Genomic DNA, 17,049 nt, shown 5'->3' with positions numbered 1-17,049 from the left:
ACATATCCTCCAGCTCAGCAATTCCTTCCTCCAGTCTATTAATGAGTTTATCAAAGGCATTCTTCATTTCTGCTACAGTGTTTTTTTTTTTTTATCTCTATCATTTCCTTTTGATTCTTAGAATTTCCATCTCTCTGTTTAGATGACCCTTCTGTTCTTACATGTTGTCTATTTCATTCATCTGTGCCCTTTATAGTTATTTCAAAACCTAGTCTGATCATTCAAACATCTCTGCCAGATCTGAGTCTGGTTCTGGTGCTTGTTTTGTGTTTTCAAACTGTGTTTTTGCCTTTGAGTATGCATTGTAATTTTTTACTGAAAGCCAGACATGATGTGCTGGATAAAAGGAACTGTAGTAAGTGGGCCTTTAGTGATGTGTATAAGGTGTATGCAGGGGAAGAGGAGCCTCAAGGCTGATGATGAGGTCTCTATCTTTTAGTGAACCTGTACCTTTGGACTGAACTTCACGGGTGCTTCCCAGGTTTTTCTCCTCCTTAAATGGAACAAGATGGCTAGAGCTGGCTGGAGATGGGTATTTCCCTTCTTCCAGGTTGGTTGGGTCTGATAAAACCATGGCAAGCCAGACTCAGGTAAAAATTTCTCCTGAGAGCAGGTGTTAAGAATGAAGTCCTCTGGCATATTTCAAAATGGCTACTTTTTCCCTCCCCCTCCTACAAGCGTGAATAGATTTGTCTTTGATATTTGCCTTGAGACCTGGTAGAACTTCTGAAGGCTCACAACAGTTTGGTGTCCCTCTCAGACTGGGCACCCCTGGAGTTCCTAAACCTCAGACTTGTTCACACTGGGCCTCCAGGAATCTGACAAGTACAGTTTTGCTACCTAGCACTGGTTCCCAGAGAGGTTCCCGCTCTGCTAAGTTGTGAGCATCCATCTGTCGGTATCTCCAATTTTTGGAGCAGTGGTTTGCCCTGTGTCCTCAATTCTCTGGCAGATCTAAGAACAGTTGTTTATTTTCAGTTTGTTCTATTTTTTACTTTTCAGGGGAGCATGTAGACTTCCAAGCTCTTTACTTCCTGGACTGGAAATTAGAAGTCTCTCTTTTGCTTATTGGTTTGCATAAGTTACTTGTATATTCTATTTTTTTAATATTCTATGCATTAATTCCTTACCATTTCTATTTATTTATTTTTAAATGCCTTATCATTTTTAGATTTACAAATATATTCTCCCATTCTATCAAGTATTGTCTGGGGTATCTTCTCTTAGACAGAAATCCTTAATCTTGACATCATCAAATGAACCATTTTTTTCCTTCTGGTTTGAGCTTTATATAGTCTTTTATATAGTCTTTATTCCAACTCAGGTCCCAAAGGTACTCTGTCATATTTTCTTCTATTAATTTAGATTTTTACTTTTATATTGAGGATTTATTTAATTCAGAGTGTATATTTTTATGTGGTGACAGGCAGGGGTCCCGTTTTATTTTCTCCATGTCATCAGCTGGTCCCTTCTTTATTGTTTGTGATGCCTCTCACACATATACTTCTGGTCTGACTTTGAGTTTTCCATTCTGTTCCATGATCTACTGGTCTGTTTTTGTGCCAAAACAGTGTTGTTGTTTTTGCTTTGTTCAGCTTCATACATGATTTTGTAGTTTACTGCTCTTTGCTCTTCTTTTGCAAGGTTAACTGAGTCCTATTTGTTTGTATACATTTTAGAATGAGTTTGCCAAGTTCCCAGAAAACACACCTGGAATTTTTACTGGTGTTTCACGACACATGTAGATTAACTCATGAAGAACTGATGCCTGTGTAATAGCAAGCCTTTCTATCCAATAGTGTGAGATATCCCTCCATTTATTCAGGTTGGTTTCTACATCCTTGATTCAAGTTTAAAGTTCTGTCTGTGGGTTCCTTGTATATTCTTAGTCAAGTTCATTACTAGACATTGTACATGCTGTTTTGATCCTTTTCTCTCAGAAGTTGGTTACTGCAGGTGAAGAGAAATGTTATGGATTTCTTTACTTTCTTTTTTTTTTTTTTTTAAGATTTATTTATTTATTTATTTATTTGAGAGAGAGAGAGAGAGAGATAAAGGTGTGGGGAGTCACAAAGGGAGAGGGAAAGAATCTCCAGCAGATTCCCTACAGAGCACGGAGTCCCACATGGGGCTCAATTTCACAACCCTGAGACCATGACCCGAGTTGAAATCAAGAGTCAGGAGCTTAACCAACGGAGCCACCCAGCTGCCCCAAGCATTTCTTTTTTGGGGGTCAATCTCACATCTAGTGATTTGACTAAATTCTTTTAATAGGTTGAACAATCTGTCTGGTGACTCTCTTTGTTTTTCAAGGAAAGTGAAAATACTATCTTTATATAATAATCTTTTTTTTATCTCTTCTCTTCTCATCCTTATATCTCTTATTGCTTCTTCCTGATCCTTTTGCCAGGAATGTCCATTATTACGTACTGAATAGTAACACTATATTTGCATCCCTCGTTTCATTCCAGATCTTAAAGAAAATGCACTTAACATCTCTTCATTAAGCAAATATTTGCCTTAAGCTTTTGCCATATAAGTTTCACCAGGGGCACCAGAGTGGCTGAGTTGGTTAAGCGTCTGCCTTCGGTTCAGGTCAAGATCCTGGGGCCCTGGGATCGAGCCCCACATCAGGATCCTTGCTCAGCAGGGAGTCTGCTTCCCCCTCTCTCTCTGCCTGCCATTCCCCCTGCCTGTACTCTCTCTCTCTGTCAAATAAATAAATTTTTAAAAAAATACTATATATATAAAAAAAAAAAAACCCTTCACCAAGTTAAGGATGTCTCTCCTATATCCATAAATTAGTGATAAACTCTATACATGTTTTTTCTTCGTTAGTGTTTTGAGGTATTGTATGGTATTTGTCCTTTATTCGTGGGGTGAATGCTGATGTGGAGCCAACTCGGAATTCTTGGAATAAATCCTACTTAATCAAAATGTATGTTTTAAATACATAATTGGATTAGTTAGCTGATATTTTATTTGGGATTTTTATATTTACATCATAGGTGAAAAGAGCTTATTCTTTTCACTGATTGCTTTGTGTTTAGTGATTTTAGAATCCAGATTACACTGGTTTCATAAAACGATCGGGGCATTATTTGCTCTTTTCTAGTTTTCTGGAGAAACTTACATAAGATAGGAATTAACTGTTCCTTGAGAGTTTGGCACAATGCCAGAAATTCATAAACTTTTATTACCATGACCCCACCAGCCCAATTGTTCTAGTGTTTACCACATATTTTGAAGGAGTTGGTTTAAATTAATGAATACAGGGGGGCCTGGTTGGCTCAGTCAGTTAAGGTCTGGCTCTTGGTTGCAACTCAGGTGGTGATCTTGGGGTCGTGGGATCAAGCCTGTTGGGCTCCGTGCTCAGTGTGCAGTCTGCGAGATTCTCTCTCTCAGATAAATAAATAAATCTTAAAAAAATAAAATAAGTTAATGAATACAAGTCTTACTTTCCCCGGGTGGCTGTGCACAGCAGAGAAAATATACACAGCCCTCAAGAATACGGGCACCATGTACGGGTCCCACACCTCAACCCAACCGTCAACCCTGTCAGTCTCTGTAGGTAAAAGGGTTGTGTCTTCTCCTCAAGTCCCTCCCTCCTCAGACCTCACCACTACCTTTGAATTTAGCCTCCTGTTTTACTGACAAGAGGAAACCCCTAGGGCCTAACTCCCTTGAATCTCAACTGCCGGCTCACACAGAGACTGCCCGTCCACATCCAGTCATACCTCTTTCCCCCAGTCTTGGAACATGAGGTGTCCCCCTTCAGAGTCCAAGGCAATTCCTACAAACGTGCCCCTAAGCCCCCTCCCTTTCTCCCAGGGACCTCATTCCATTAGACAATCCCTGTCTCTCCTGAAATTCAAACTTTCTCTCTCTACGGGGCTTCTTCTCCTTGGTCCAACAACATAATCAAATCTCACCCATCCCCAAAAAAATCCCTCCTTTGTGTGCTGGGGGACAGGCATTCTCGCACACTGCAGGTGGGAGTGTAAATTGGCAAGATCCTTCTGGGAAGCAATTCGGTAACCCGAATCAAAAGCCTGAAAAATATTTGCACCCTTTGTCCCAGTAATCCTGCCTCTAGAAATCCATCTAAGGAAGTAATCAGAAATGCTGACAAGGAGAGATGTTTAAAGATGTTAATCTCACTGTTATTTTAAACAGCAAAAACTGGAAACAATCTAAAGGTTCAACAACAGGGGATGAGTTCAACAAATTGTACTTAAATATCATGCCATTTGGGGCAATCACTAAAGCTATCATTTTTAAAGGCTCGTTGATGTGAGATATTATCCATGAAAAATAAGTGAAAACAGCAATGTCTAAACAATATATATGGTCTGGGGCTGAATTTTATATGTACAAAACAACTAACACGTCTGGAATGTTAGCTATTGCATACATTCAATCTTCACAAAGTTCCTGAACAGTCAATACTGTTAGCCATGTTCTGCAGAGACAGTAACCAACCAGAAAGAAAAACATCAATATCTGGGGCGGGGGGTGGTGGGGGGGGACATTACTGATGAATGTTATTTTCTTCATTCCCTTCCGTATTCGCCAATACTTGAGCAAGGAGGTGCTCCTTTTTGTCAAGCAGAAATACTGAATCATTCTTTTCTTCTTTCTGTGTTACATATACTTTATACATAGAGTGGTGAATAACTGGAACAATACAGAGAAAATGAAAATCCTTCTCCTACTCCTGCTATGTCAACCCCCAGAGATGGCCACTGTGGACAGTCCAGCTTTTGTATTTATATTTGCTGTGAAAATGTGTATGTAGATACATACACTGAGAAAAAGCAAACGGGATCCTCCCACCATGTCCAATCGCAGCACTGCACAAGCCCACTGGTCCCAGCTGCTGCATTTGGGTCTCTGCCCCAGAGGTACCTGGAGCCCCTTTCTGCAGGAGGCTCACTTTTAATTTTGCCAAGGGGCCAACTATCACTTGACTGTTCTGTGAGGCCCTGAGGGGCTCCAGGTTTGGGGCATGGAGAACTGAGCTCCTGTCCCAGTCCTGCTATTGGCGAGCGCGCGACCAGAGGAGAATCACTTTTTCTCTCTGGGGACCTGTTTCTCCATCTTTCCAAGGGAGTAACCGTTCTTGCCTTTCCCACTTTAAGGGACCATCATGATGCTCCAAAGTGCTGATGGTTAAGTGCTGTGCCCAGAGCTTAGGGTTCCCCACATCTGATGCTCCTCCCTAGTTCCCAGCTGCAGGGATTTTTCAATGTGTCCCCAGTGGAGAAGGGGGTAAGAGGGCTGCAGTGGGGAAGAAAGAGACTTTGTCACTAGACAAGCCCTGGAGGCCTAGAAACTCCAGGTTGGCTCTTGAGCTCTCTCCAGCTCACTCGAGTCTTGTGATGGGCATCAGCGGAGGAGGACTCTCTAGGTGCGGGAACATGGAGGGGGCGCCTGAAGAGCACGGTGAGGGGAGAGGGAAAGCAGTAGGACAAGCTGGGGAAAGCGCTGGAGGGCTGAAAGCGCCGCGGGGCCTCCACTCCAAAGCGCATTTTAGAGGCTCTGCATGAGCTAGCCGGTGCAGAAACCAGTGCCCTTCTCCGCGGAGCCGCCGCCCTCTGCTGGCAGCGTGCAAAAGTTACAACTGCTCTCTCGGCCCCGCCTCCCCGCGCAAGGCTGGAGGGCTGAGTTGCCACTCAGGCATGCTGCAAGCAAGAAGCCCTTTCCACAGAGACCCGAAACCTGCCAAAAGGGGAACTCGGGGTTGAGTGATCTAGGACTGGAACTTGGGACTCTGGACAGCACGTCCAACTGATGCTTCCAGCAACCTCTAGTGATCGTCAAAGCAAAAGGCACCAGACAATGAAGATTTCATTCAGGCTATTGCAATGGACAGAATGTTCATTGGTAAGGACCATCCCAAAGAAAAGGGAGGGGCCTGGGGTTTTAGAAAGGCAGATAAACAAGGGAGTCATTGGCAAGTCTTTTATGGGAGTAGTAAGAAAGCATGGAGATGGGTTTTTCTGGGAATGCACAGAGCAAGGGGAATCCAGTGCAGTTAGCTGATTCCCCAGAACTTAAAAGGGTATAGAGATTTCTTAGCCATCACTGCCTTCCAGAAGCACAGGATTCAGATATAAATATAAACAAATATACATATAAATATTACATATCCATCTGCTATAACAGATGGAGCGTGCTACGGGATGGCTGTTGGGGAGCCAAGGGAAGTGGGGTCCAGGTCACCTATGCGCAAATTTTAGAGGCTGAGGCAAGATCCCAACTTGCAGACACCAAGACAGCAAGGTGGCCCCAACCTGAAGTTTCATATTCCCTCTAAGAGGAAAACCAGAAAGTCACAGAGGAAGGGATGGACCCAGCCAGCAGTAAAGTCATGGCTTTTGGTTTTGTAGGCTGTATCAGAGAAGCAGGCATCACCGGGGTGACCCCCGGGAAAGAGGCAGAAGGGTTCTGAAGGCACAGTGAAGACCCTTGTCAAGCCTCAGGAAGGGCCAGAAACCTGGCAGTTCTGAGATCTGGCTACCATGTCTGCTTCTCTGTGTGTCTCTGCGTCTGTCTCTGATGCCAGGGGACCCACTCAGTTACCTTTCCCCGCCCAGCTTCCTCTCCCACCCACAACCGCTACTCCCCTGCAATTTCAGCCAGCACAAGGCCTCTTGGGGCCATCCAGCCCCTGAGCCTGCTCAGCCTCCAACCATAGAGCCCGCCAGGAACGGCAGCTTTGTCTGAGCCTGTGAAGACACTCCTCAGAAGACAGCCCATTTTCAAGCCAGACCATGAGTCATTTGACAGCAGCCGGCCTGTGCCCTGCCCAGCCTCTGGCAGGCAGCCCACCCCGGTCCCTCAACTGTAGGTGGGGGGTTTCCATGATCTGCTTCTCACAGGGGCTGGGACAGGACAGTGGCCCTTGGAAGGGTCAAGAGCACTGCACTGAGCTAAAGGAAATGAGAAATGAATTAAAAAGACTCGGCATGTGTCACAGAACGTGATATTGGGCCCACTGCTGGACCTCAGGGTGTGTGGACCCATTGCTCAGACTTCCCGCAGCCTGTGCCCGCACTCTCCTGACAGCCCTCTGCACACCACTGCCATGATGCGCCCCGGGCTGGATCCTGGTCCATTAGATTTGGGGGAGGGACAACCTGACCCAAGCCCAAATATCCTGGAGAAGTGGGCTCTCACCGGCATGTTCGGGTACTCACCCGACAACAACTGTGCCCACCTTTCCACTGAACAAAATGGCTTTCTGGTAACTGGGGAAGGGGACAGGTGGGGCACTGGAGGTGAGGGGACAGCAGTGTGAGAATGAACGTCCTTCCTGTACTTCTCTGCTATCTCATGTTTATCTGTGCTCAGGCTGTTCTTCCGCCCTGACTGTCCACACCTCCCCCACAACCCCTTCAGCAGGCCGGCTCTTCCTCTCCTTGGAGACTCAAGTTGGCATCCCCTCCCACTGGAAGCACCTCCTGTCCCTCCCCTCCCCCGCAGCAGCCCTCATTTCTTCCTTCCATCCCTGCCAGCTCCTCCAAGCTCCAGAGTTACTGGAAAGACTCCCCCTGTCTTATCCTTGAGGGTCTGGGACACGGAAGGTTCAGTAACCTCTTCCTGGATGAACCAAAGTTGAGGGCTTGGATTCATCACTGGGGTTGCTTTTTCAGAAGGGGATCCCAGGACTGACTTTCCAATGTTTGTCACATCTGACACAGGGTAGCCGGGGAGTGAGCCTGAGATTCCACTGGCACTTCACCACATGCTAGCTGGACAAGTCACCTAATCTAGTTTCCTAATGCCGTTTTCTTCATCTGTAAAATGGGGAATACTGGTGGTACCCACTTCAAAGAGCTATTGTGAGGGTCCAGTTAGATACTGCTTACCACAATTCTTGGGACATTGTACATGCTCATTATTTTATTATTATTACTATCATCATGCACCCCTCCTGCCACAGAACTCAATGCTGCCCCCAGTGGTTGTGCAGGGGATGCCACTCTCCAGCCCTCCCAGATCTGTAAAACCACCATCACTCCATCAGTAAAACACAGGCTTAGAATTTAACCTCACTGGGCTTCTGTACAAAGAACACATTTCAGTTTTTTGGAAAGTATGATAAAAAAATATCAAGTAGTCTAACACACTTTGGTATATCTTTTCTAGTTTTTTTTTTCTTAAGAACGTTAAATGTAGCTCTAGTCAGGGGCGCCAGGGTAGCTCAGTCGGTTAAGCATCTGCCTTTGGCTCAGGTGATGATCCCAGTGTCCTGGGATCAAGCCCCACAACAGGTTCCCTGCCCAGCAGGGAGTCTGCTTGTCCCTCTCCCTCTACCCTCCCCATTTGTGTTCTCCTTCTCTCTCTCTCTCTCTCATGCTCATGCACTCTCTCTCTCAAATAAATAAATAAAATCTTTAAAAATGAAAATTCTGTTCCTGGTGTACAAATAAACTAATATTTGACATAATTTCAGTGATAAATACCTATCAGAAGTATTAAGTACTAAAAAGAAAAATAAAGGGAAACAGAATGAAAGGAGGTACTATGGTCAGCAAGCGATCAGGGAAGGCCTCCTGGAGGAGGTGACATTGAGCAGAGACCTGAGCTACAGACAGAAAGAGCCTTAGGACATTTAATGGGGCTTCCCCTGTCTAAAGATGGAGAAAGAACCCTGAGAAAGGCAGTGGCTTTCCCTAGATTACAAAGGTACTAAGACTTCTCTAGGGGAGGGTGTTCCTCCTGAGAGTCTGGGCTCAGGGGGTGTACTCCGAGGCAGCGGAGTACCCTCTACTTACATACAGCTGTGGTCTCACAGACCCTTAGCCCAATCCACTTGGCACCAAGTCAGCCCAAGGGCTCCTTTCCCCACCCCCTTCCATTTCTCCTTCTCCCTCCTTCTTCTCTCTCTCCCCCATCTCCTTCTCCTTCTTGTTTTTACAGTTTTTTTGTCAATAAACACTGAATGGTATGTAAACGTAAAGGCTCAGGTGAACGAATAATTAGAGGCCAAACGCCTGAGTGACCAGCAAGAAAACCAAGAAATGGGATGTCGCTGTCACCCCAGAAGCCTTCATGTCTCCCTTCCCACTTCCCTGTCCTTTATGTCAATCCCTTCCTTGCTTTTCTTACCATTTCACCACCTACATATGTGTCCCTAAACAATATAGTTTTGCTGTTAGAACTCTGAACTTTATATAATGGTGCGGTTCTATATATGTCTTTTATGCCTTACTCCTCTCCCTCAGCATCAAGTTCACAAGGCTTACCCCTGTCGCTAGGGGTGCTGGTCTGCAAGGGCTGCGGTAACACTGTGCCACAGATCTGGAGGGTAGAAGTCCAAGGTCAAGCATCAGGAGAGCCATCTCCTTCTGAAGGTCGTGAGACAAGGTTCTGTTCTAGGGCTCGCTCTTTGGCTTGTAGGTGGCTGCCTTCGTCCTGGGTCTTCACACTGTACCGACCCCCATTGAATTTCGTTTTTGTATAAGGACGTCTTCATATTGGCTTAGGGCCCACCCTGGTAACTTTACCTAGGTGAAGACCGCACCTCCAGATATGGCCACTCCCTAAAGCATGGGAACATATGAATGGGGGAGGGATACATTTCAGCCCAGGACCCCGAATGTGACGTCGTTCACTCATTTTCGTAAGCATATGATTTTCAGTCCTGCAAAGCATGAGGACAGCACGAGCTATTAATCCAGGCTCCTGTGGATCGGCACTTGGCTGGGGCCATTACAGATAAAGGGTACAATGAGTTTCTGCAGGGTTTACAAAGAGCAATGGAACAACTGAGTCACAGGGGAAAGTTGATCTTCAGATTCAGAGGCTCTGCAAACAGTTTTCCAAAGTGGTTGCACCAATTTCTCCTCACTCTGGCCACAGACTCTCCCATCTTTGTGGCTCGACTTCCTCAGCCACACTTGGCATCCTCAGACTTGTCCATTTACCTGGGCAGTAGTCTAGTTTGCATTTCCCTGATGACTAAGGGGGTTGAGGACGCTTTTGCATGGGTTCCTGGAGCTCCCATTTTGTGAAGTGCCTGCCCAAGTTTTACTGGTTTTAACGTATCTTTTTGATCTTTTAATCTCTTCACCTTCTACCACGCTCATGGCAATTTTACTGTAAGGGCACAGTTGCCACTTCCCTGCCACTGGACTTTGGTTTGTACTATCCGAGTCACCCTACATGTTTGTAATAACTTGACTCTAGGAGATCAAGGCTGGGAGCATCATCCCTTCCTTCTCAGAAGTCTCTGGACTTCCTCATGCAAACCTTCCAACTCTCTCTCCCTTCCAACTTCCCATCTGCACCTGTGGACAGAGCTTCACCCTCCCCCCACCAACTGCAGCCTCTCCTCCTACCTGATCTGTCTCTGTCACCCACACAGGATTATGATCATCGATGGAGATGATGTGCAGGTGTCCAGCATGGTCCCTGGAATCCTGCACGCTCGCAGTAAGTATGACTTCCCTTCCCTCTTCTTGATGTTCTGCAGAAAGGAAGTAGAGTAACATTTACCAATCGTTCCCTGAGTGCCAGGAGGCAGGCCAAGGACCACTCACTGCCCATTTGTTACCATTCTCTTCTTTCTTAGTTACAGACTTTATTCAGGGCAGTAATGTGCATCCTTTGCTTTTCCTGCCTTCCTCTGTCCTGATGCCTGGAACTTGGAGCTCCTGCAGCCATTTTGGACCAAGAACTGGGTAAAAGAGCCAGCTCTCGAGCCATCCAACCAGACCTTGAAAGGCAACTTGTCTCATGCAGCAGAGAAATTAACCTCTGTCACCTTAAAGCAACAGTGATTTTGTTTTCTATTATATGACACAACCTAAGGCGGATACTTAACGAAAATTACATGTTTTTGGTTAATCATAAACATGTTTGCTTGAGCTAAATTTTCCTGCTTAAAATTATTTTTGCTGGTAAGTAAATGATACTATGTTTGAGTCTCTACACTCAAATTTGTATTTTTCAAACAGCCCACTGGGTTAGTTTTTCACACTGGTATGAGTAATTGAGACATGGCATCTCAAATAGCCAAGAAATTAGCATTCCCTTTTAGTCTTTAAAAGAAGTTGTCTTAAAAAATTTTTTTAACAAAATAAAAGAAGTTGTCTTGGGGCATCTGGGTGGTTCAGTTGGTTAAGCGTCCACTTTCCGCTGGGGTCATGATCCTGGGATCCTGGGATCGAGCCCTGTGGCAGGTTCCCTGCTCAGCAGAGAGCCTGCTTCTTCCTCTCCCTCTGTTCCCCTGCTTCTGCTCTCTCAATCGCACTCTATCTCAAATAAATAAATAAAATCTTTTTAAAAAAATGGGAAGTGGTATACACATGCATATGCACACACATATACACGCACGCCAATGAACCAGCCATGTGTGGTGTACGGGAGAACACTATGGATTCTGATTGTAAGGCTTAATAATTCACTTGATCTGAGCCTGCTTCCTCATCTGAAAATGGTGGCCTATCATATCCATGTACTATAAGGACAAAATGAGAAAAATGCATATAAAATGCCTGCCAGAAACAAAGCGTTCAGTCAATGGTAAAGAAGGTGGGTGTGTTTTAATTTTTTGACAGTTGGCTTATTTGGGGCAAAGAAGACTAATCTGTCCCTTCAGGAGAAGGCCTTACTCCTTACTCCAACCACTTGAGTCACCCCCACCCCCAGCCAGGCCCCTGGGGGAAAAGGCCACTGATGCTCTGACCCTGAGACCCTGGCCTGGGGTGGCTGCTGGGGCTCCCCCCCACTTCCCCGAGGCAACAGCACCCACAGCAGTGAAGCCCAGAAGAGCTGGGTGTAAGTCCAGATTCAGTTCCAGTTTTTATTTAAAGATCCTAATTTCTGGACGTTTATTTAGGGGATTCCAGGGGTAGCTTAAGCTCCTTTAAGACATTCTAAGTTGAAGTCTTTCCTTCACTTGGCTGCTAAAGTTTAATTCAGTCTAATTATTTCATATGGCACCGACTATAATAGTTTCATAATTTCTAGTATATTAAGCACTTAATATGTTGTGTCATTTGAAATCACATATTAAATTCAGCAAAGTACATTTTAATGAGAGTTAAGTGGTGTGAAAATATTAATACAATGTGATGGTTCATCTTGGTGCTCATATTTTGTAGGTCTGTTCCCAATGCACAAATGCCTCGCTCACCAGGTAAGCAAAGCATTTAGCTACCTGAGGCTGGGATGGGTGTCTGCTGAGAAAGCAGTAGTCCTGCCTTTTGCCATCTAGCACTTTACAGTGAGATTTCCTGGGGCGCCTGGGTGGCTCAGTTGTTAAATGTCTGCCTTTGGCTGGGTCATGATTCCAGGGTCATGCATTGGGCTCCCTGCTTGGCAGAAAGCCTGCTTCTCTCTCTCCGACTGCCCTTCCTTCTGTTCCCTCTCTGGCTGTGTCTCTCTCTCTCTGTCAAATAAGTAAATGAAATCTGAAAGAAAGAAAGAGAGAGAGAGAAGGAAATACAGTGGGATTTCCCATTGGGCCTCACCACCTAATAAAGCGAGTAGGGAGATCCTTACTTCCATCTTAGAGGGGAGGAAACTGAGGCTCACTGCTGGGCCTCGTCAATATGGCCCTTCTTGGCTCAGAGAAGGTACACCTCCCTGCACACAGCTGCGACAGGGTGTGTCAGTTCTCCCAGCTGCAACCCCACATAGAAAAACTGATAGAACCTGGAAGTTGGCAGCCTTCGTACTTGGACTTGGAGATTCTTTTTGTCCCTCTTTCAGAGGGTCCCTTGCACACACTCAACCTAAACACCCTGTGCTCTCAGGCTGCCCTGGGAATGCCAGAGAAGAGGGTCTTGAACTAAATCACAGTGAACCCTTCAGATAGCAACAGCTCAGAATAAGGATGCTTCAAAGGCAGGAGTTAAGGCGAGAGAGAGAGAGAGCGCGCCTCCAAAAACTGTCCAGTGGGACTCCTTTATTCCATCTGGGTGCGGAGTTAGCCCTTGGAGCCAGAGGGATTTGGGAGCAAATTCCAGTGTCACTCACTAGCTGTGTCCCTTTCCTCTCCAGGCCTAGGTTTTCCCCATCAGCAAAAGAGGAACAAGACTCCCTCCTGCTTATCTCTAAGACATGAAAAAGAAACAGAACATCAGAAGAAAGGGCAAGAATTCACACTAAGCTCAGAGAACAGCAGTGAGTGAGTTACAAGCTGTCCCCTCCCAGAGACAGACGCAACCAAGGCTTTCCATATCAGACCCAAGGCAGCAAAGCCCTCTGAGGGAAAACAGTCCTCACTGCAGCTACGGAGGGGAGTGGGAACAAAGGAAAGGAGCTACCACGACAAAACTGTTATCCTAGCGAAGAAACAATCCCTCCAGTAGCTTTAAAAAGAGGAGCTATTCTCACTTTTTAAAAAGTCTGATTCTTGGAAAATTAAGAAGACCAAAGACGAGTAAGGAAGTGGTTATACACGGAGGGGTTTGTGGGTTTTTTTGGTTTTGTTTTTTTGTTTTGTTTTGTTTTAAGATTTATTTTAGAAAGAGGAAGAGAGAGCACAACAGGAGGGGCAGAGGGAGAGGGAAAGAGACTCTCAAGGGGACCCTGTGCTGAGCGCCGAGCCTGACCCCATGACCCTAAGACCGAGACCCCAGCTGTAACCAAGAGTCAGATGCTTAACCAACACCACGGCCCAGGCAAGCCTACATTGAGTATCTGTGTACCTACTACGAACTTCCCACGGACCCAGGACCTGCTCCAAACACTTCACAGGAAGCAGCTCCTCTAAGGTGCTGAGGCCACTCACATAGCCCTGCAGTTACTATTCCAACAGCCCTGCTGGGCTTGCCTCGGAGTCACCGCCCAACAGGTGGGGAAAAGCAGGCACGGACAAAGCTCCAGGCGCAAAAAAGAGATCTGGGGGTGAGTGAAAAGTGTGGTCCCCAACCCCCCTCCAGAATCAAGCTGGGAAGGGGCAGCACTGAGGTCAGGCATCTGGGATGGATTAGAAGGGCTCTAACCACAGCAGGGGCCAAGCCGGAAGAGCAAGGGCTCCCAGCACAGGGGGATTAGGAGGCTTGCAAAGAGAAACTCCCTCTGGCCACTGGTGACCCTGCCTCTTCCCAGAGGCCACCCTCTGAGCTGTCGGTGAACAAACACAGACCTTTTTCTACCTCCCCCCTCCCAACCCTGGCTTTCTTTTCGGGGAGGCAAAGAAGGAAATATGGAAAAACTCCTTTACACTGCGGTGATTAGGGTGGGAGAGCATACTTCAAAAGAGATCTTAGGAGAACAAGATTTAAGTCAGAGCAGGTGCTGCTCAAAAGGATTTCTAGGGCCTGAGGGGTGGGTTCTTCTCCACACCCAGACCGCCTGAAGTCCCGTCCTGTGTCGGGACCCTTGGAGCTTCCGGGCCAGGCCTGTGAACTCAGCACTTCCCTGCCCTACTATGCTGGGTAAAATCTGGATGCCACCAATGCCATTCGTGCCCAGGTTCCCAGCAAAGAGAAGGCCATGGCTGCTTCTCCACACCCCTGCTTCCTCCTCCCTCTGGTGGGGCTGATGGGAATCCCTAGCCCTTCTTATTTCAAATGAATGACATGTGGAAACACTCAGTGCTCCCAGGCTTCAAGGGAATACTATAACAATGTTAGAGAATCCTAAGATCTCATGTCCTCACTGACATGTTTTCAATATGAAACAGTCCATTGCTTCATTTATCCAGATTTAATTAAGGTTGGCTCTGATCTCTCCCACTCAGGAGTGGTGGGAAGCTCCACCTCCGATGGGATCAAGGGAACCACTCTGCGTCTCTTAAGGTTCTGCAGCCCAGGACATTCAGCGAAGTCTGTCGGGACTCAGGCCACCTTGGGTCTCAGAGTAGAGCGAAGACAACAGCCTGAGGGCCAGCAGGAGCCGGCTTCCCCTGCAGCTCTGAGACCCATAACCTACGTAGAAACATACTCCTTGCCTTTTAGTGTCCATCCCCTTGGGGTCTCTGGGAGCAGGATCCCCTTGGTTCTCTCCATACTGAGTCCTCCATCCGTCTGTCCTCCAGCTTCATGTCACATCTAATCCATCTCCTCCCCTTTCATCCCTACCCTCCCCCCTTCCTCCACACTGGGCCTTCAGGGTTCAGAGGAGAGTGCTGCAGGGTTCTGCAGGTCCCAGACCCTAGGTCCACGGTAGCCCCTGTGGACTAATTCTTGGGGTCTTCCATGCCCCAAGGATGACCAGAATTCTCCACCCTTCTAAAACAGAAAGCAGAAAGTGTTGAATGTTTACATCTTGCTAATTATAGTCTCCAAAAAAGTCCTTCAGTTACCCAGTTACAAAAACAGAAAGAAAGAAAGAGAAAGAAATCAATCACAGGAATCACAGCATGCCAAAGCGGAGAGAGATATGAAAGATCTTCTCTAGGACAGTTTCTTCACTCTGCAGAAGCTAAAACAGGACCAGAGAAATCCAGGGAGTTGGGCAAGGTCACAAAGACAGATGCGGGAAGGAATGTAAGAGAGAACTCAGATGTCCCTCCTCTATGTTACAATTGCTCAATAAGAAAAACAAACAAAAAAACAAAACAGAACAAACAAACAACAACAACAACAAAAAAACCCCACGTCTGGCTCAAAATAACACATGCTCGTGTAGCCAGAAATGGTGAACAACCTGGTCCATCTCCTGCTGGTTTTTGCAATAAGGCAGTTATGAACCCACGAGATGTACCTGTCACCGTGACACGTGTGAGCATCGACTGTGACGAAAAGGCTCTTCTTCTAAATAAATGAATAAAAACGTGGATGCTAATTGAAGATTAGCATCATCTCCCATCAATGCTAATACGCTTTTTGGTTATTTGCAATTCCCTTTTGTAAATCTGAGGGAAACATCGTTGCCCAAATTAGCTCTTTTCGCTCAATAAAGGCCATATTAGCATTCTGAGGTTTGTGTTTGCTTACTGCTTATTTAGAGAGAGGTCAGATGAGAAGTTGGGCAGCCTGCACCTGATTTCCATTTCACTGAAGACAGGTGGGGGGAGGGGCTCCAAAGTCGCCAGAGGCCAGGCCGGGTGCTCCCTGGCTGTGGCTCAAGTCAGGCTCACAGTGCTGAGACAGAGCAGGTCCACGGGGCACCAACCACCTCCACAGCGGTCTCTCCTGCCTAGAGGACTTGCCCAGATCCGTGAAACTGACTCAGGTGGCTCCCAGGTCTTCCTCTGCCTGGTACTGCCTGACCTGCCCTCTAAGGGCTGCAGCCCTATCAAGCAACTACTCAAACGTCCCCTCCCCTCCTGCCCACCTTCTTGCCCCAGTCACTGTCTATCCCCCAGGCTCTTCCTTCCCAGTCCATCTCAGCACTGGACTGAGAATGCTCTGCCATGTTATCCTGGCTCCCTTGCCGGAACCGAAGCGTCTTGCAATCACGCAGCAACCCAAACCACTGCCTATTGGACCCACAGCCCCACCGCTGACGTCTAGGAGCTTGGTATTTGGAGAAGGCCAGCAGGAAGGGAAGTCTGAGCTGATAAGGCCTTGGGGGTATCCTCGAGGTCAGCGAAAGGGGAGGGGGCACCCCTGGTCCCAAATCTTTCCTCGCTCGAGTTCCACTGGGAGGAGGAAATGAAACCAGACTTAGCTCCAGAGCTCAACTTTCACAACTGGCAGGGGCAATTTTGGCCTTGATTACCCAACTAGAGCTTGTTTTCTAACCTGCATTTTGAGGGGAAAGCCACGGGTCGGGTTAAAGGCCTAAGGGACCTAAGCGCAGTGACCATTCCCAGGCTGTCACACCCCGAATCACGCTATGGTGCCACACTATGGGGTACCCCAAACCGTACCCCTTGCCCTTGACTCCAAGCACCGGGCGCGGGTCCCGAGCACCCCAGAGGAAGCAGCGGCGCCACGTGGCCCACCCCACCGCAGCCCTCGGCCAACCCTGCCCAGCCCCTTCCGGTTCACGCTCCGTGGTTCCAGCTCTTGGCGGGGTCACGGGCCCTAGATCGCAGCCGCTTCGGGGTGCGGGTCCGGCATGCTGCGGGGCCCTCAGGCGGACACGGCCCCCTCTCTCCACCCCCCAGCCAAAGGCCCTGACCCCGCCCCCGTTTCG

At 47.2% G+C, this 17,049-nt stretch overlaps 1 long non-coding RNA gene across 2 annotated transcripts in view; it reads left to right on the top strand.

Annotated features, from left to right (window-relative positions):
* The window catches only part of LOC116590747, a 30,084-nt gene extending 14,199 nt beyond the window's left edge, over positions 1 to 15,885 (top strand). The window contains exons 2-6 of one of the 2 annotated variants that reach the window (XR_004285720.1): positions 10,376 to 10,443; positions 10,583 to 10,910; positions 12,117 to 12,151; positions 13,018 to 13,866; positions 14,705 to 15,885. This is a non-coding gene — a long non-coding RNA (uncharacterized LOC116590747). The remainder of the gene's footprint in view (positions 1 to 10,375; positions 10,444 to 10,582; positions 10,911 to 12,116; positions 12,152 to 13,017; positions 13,867 to 14,704) is intronic. The other variant, XR_004285721.1, reaches the window with a different exon arrangement.
* The last annotated feature ends 1,164 nt before the right edge of the window (positions 15,886 to 17,049 follow it).

This window comes from Mustela erminea, chromosome 5, assembly GCF_009829155.1.
Source record: "Mustela erminea isolate mMusErm1 chromosome 5, mMusErm1.Pri, whole genome shotgun sequence".
Lineage (NCBI taxonomy): Eukaryota > Metazoa > Chordata > Mammalia > Carnivora > Mustelidae > Mustela > Mustela erminea.
The sequence above is the reverse complement of the archived record's forward strand: the minus strand, read 5'-3'. Positions and strand labels throughout refer to the sequence as shown.